This window comes from Sinocyclocheilus grahami, unplaced genomic scaffold, assembly GCF_001515645.1.
Source record: "Sinocyclocheilus grahami isolate Dianchi unplaced genomic scaffold, SAMN03320097.WGS_v1.1 scaffold28.1, whole genome shotgun sequence".
Lineage (NCBI taxonomy): Eukaryota > Metazoa > Chordata > Actinopteri > Cypriniformes > Cyprinidae > Sinocyclocheilus > Sinocyclocheilus grahami.
Window position 1 is genome coordinate 1,524,780 of NW_015505207.1, and position 2,877 is coordinate 1,527,656.

General features: G+C 35.0%; 1 pseudogene; it reads left to right on the plus strand.

Annotated features, from left to right (window-relative positions):
* The first annotated feature begins 645 nt into the window (after nt 1–645).
* Nucleotides 646–2,877, plus strand: part of LOC107569531 (citrate lyase subunit beta-like protein, mitochondrial) — a 73,337-nt pseudogene continuing 71,105 nt past the window's right edge.

Here is a 2,877-nt window from a genome sequence, read left to right on the forward strand (position 1 = left end):
TAGTTTCCTGAATTGTTCCCATGTGATCTCATAATTCAGTAAGTAGCATTCTATTGTCATTATGGGAATAAAAATAATAATTTTAAAATCCAATTTTATGTGAATAAAATCTTGTAACTCAGTGAGTTTAAATAATGAGTCAAAAGTATTTTAAAATCCAAGGTTGAGTTTACTTCATGTGCCACACTGTAATGGAAGGTCTAGTTTAGTGCATTGCATTGTGGGGTACAATTCCACAAAGTGTGTTTTAGTTGTATGCTGCACCTTTCTGGGCAAATGTAGGTCATATAGGTATTTTATGTACAAAAATGTGCACAATATATACTACATAGCTACTGCAGAAATAGTAATGTGGTATTTTCTAAACATAGCCTCCAAACATTTAGGCAGGTATGATAATACAGTCCACATTATAAGATGAAAAGACTGAGGAATTATTGATCAGTTGTAGAGGTATTAGTAGCAGCAGCAGCAGCAGTAGTAGTAGTAGTAGTAGTAGTAATGGTAGCATTTCTTAGTCCAGAACATATGCAATTGCTTGCGACTTTAAATCAGAATGCGGCGATTCTTCGTGGGCACCTATTTTTCCTCTGGCCAATCAAATCTGACGCTGGCAGCCAATAGGAGAATCTCATGTGTGGAAGCTGAAGGCATGGCGCCGCGCATAGGACGTGCTTACAGAAGAGAGTCTGTGTTGTAAGTTTGAACCTACTAGACATTTCTCTCCTCTTTACGTTATACGTTATGTGTTAATGACACTGATCGTTTTTAAGTGCATTTGTAGCAAAAGGACGTCCCATAAAAACAAGCGGAGAGAATTAAGGGAGAATTTGACAAAACTCTTATTTTATGAGTGTGACGTTGACATGTTTATATGCTTTGTTTTAGAAGAATAACAGGTTGTCTGTCTGTTTATTTAAATGAATTGTTTCTGTGTCACAAAACGCTTGTGTAGCCGAAGTTTGTGGCCCTCCATATGTCTCGTTTGCTGATGTCTAACCAGAGGTGTCAAAAGATTGAATAAGAAAGCAGAAGTTTGATGTCCAAAACTATTGGTCAAACCCGAGTCCTGCTGCATAGTCAGATGCAGAATGGATGTTTGGAATAGTATCCAAAGCAAATTAAATATTGTTTTGAGATAAAAATGTATCATGTATTCTGTATGTGTATATTATTCAGCAAGGTGTCAAGGGGCGTTTGGCGTGCTGATACACCTGTCGGTTGTTTGCCAGAAAAATAGGTCGACTGTCAAAAAAAACAAGGAAAAAAAAGCCTTTGTGTCTCTCAAGTCTTTCAAGAGGAAAATAAATAAATACATGGTAAATGCAGCCTTTACTTAGTAGTCTATCTATCTATCTATCTATCTATCTATCTATCTATCTATCTATCTATCTATCTATCTATCTATCTATCTATCTATCTATCTATCTATCTATCTATCTATCTATCTATCTATCTATCTATCTATCTATCTATCTATCTAATATATATATATAAGTCTGTATTATGAGGGGCCAGACAAGCCATAATTCATTCTGGCACTGTCACACACTTACATTCTCCTTTCACATGCATATATTTTTGCTTTCACACACTTACATTCTCCTTTCACATACATGCATTTGTACTCTCACACACATGCATTTCTACTGACACACACTTACATTCTCCTTTCACATACATGCATTTCTACTCTCACACATACATTCTCCATTCACATACATACACATTTCTACTCTCTCTCTCGCACACACATACAGTACATACTCCTTACACATACACACATTTCTGCTTTCACACACATACATTCTCCTTTCACATACATACATTTCTACCTTTTTTTGGTATCCATTACTTCCTGTTTAAGTAGAAAGTCACTCTCAGACCAGGAAATACATGTGCAAGACTTGCTCAGCTCTTCCTCACAATTTTACAATGATGCTATTCAAAGTCATCCTGTTTTCTTTTCAAGTACATATTTTACGTTTTTAATTTTAAAATATCATTATGTAACCTACGTGTTCTACAGATCTGTGTACAAGTGTTATGATACTGATTTTGATCGTATTGACGGGGCTCAACGCTAAGGAAATTTTCTACTGGTCCAATTGCAGAATTTTTTTTTTTTTTTTACAATCAAATGAGCTGATTCCCATTCTCGTTGCCAATTTATGTAGTTTTTATTACTTTTATTTATTTACATTTATTAAATGTTTATTTTGCTCTGTTACTGGCCAAACTAACCTTGAACAAACAAACAAACTAAAACATATGCAACATGAAGCAACTGCACAAAACAAAAACATCAGACGGGCTGAATGAATATTTTATTATTACTCTTTATTATTATTAGTGTTTTATTACCTTAATTATATGTATATCTGCATTATGACTGTAGGCTACTTTCTGTACTGGAAGCTCCTGACACCAAGACGAATTCCTTGTGTGTGTGTAAACCAGAGGCGGACAGTAACTAAGTACATTTACTTGAGTATTGTACTTAAGTACACTTTTTGAGTATCTGTACTTTACTTGAGTATTATTTTTTCTGGGAACTTATGACTTTAACTTCACTACATTTGAAGACAAATATTGTACTTTTCACTTCACTACATTTCTATCAAGATCCTCGAAGTAGAAAGTCGTTACTATGTAGTAGCTTTGAAAGTCAGTGGGTGATTTATTTCTTCTCTAAAACGTGACTTTCTTTTTTTCAGACAGTTTATCAGTAATCACTCTTGTGGGGCTACATGAAGAGATTTCCCAGCATGTGTAGGTGACCTATAAAGCCACAGAAGAACTGTTGTGCGTCTCCTAATAAAACACAAAAGGTGTTGGACTTGAAGCAGTGAAGCAGAACCGTTCTGTGTGTGACAT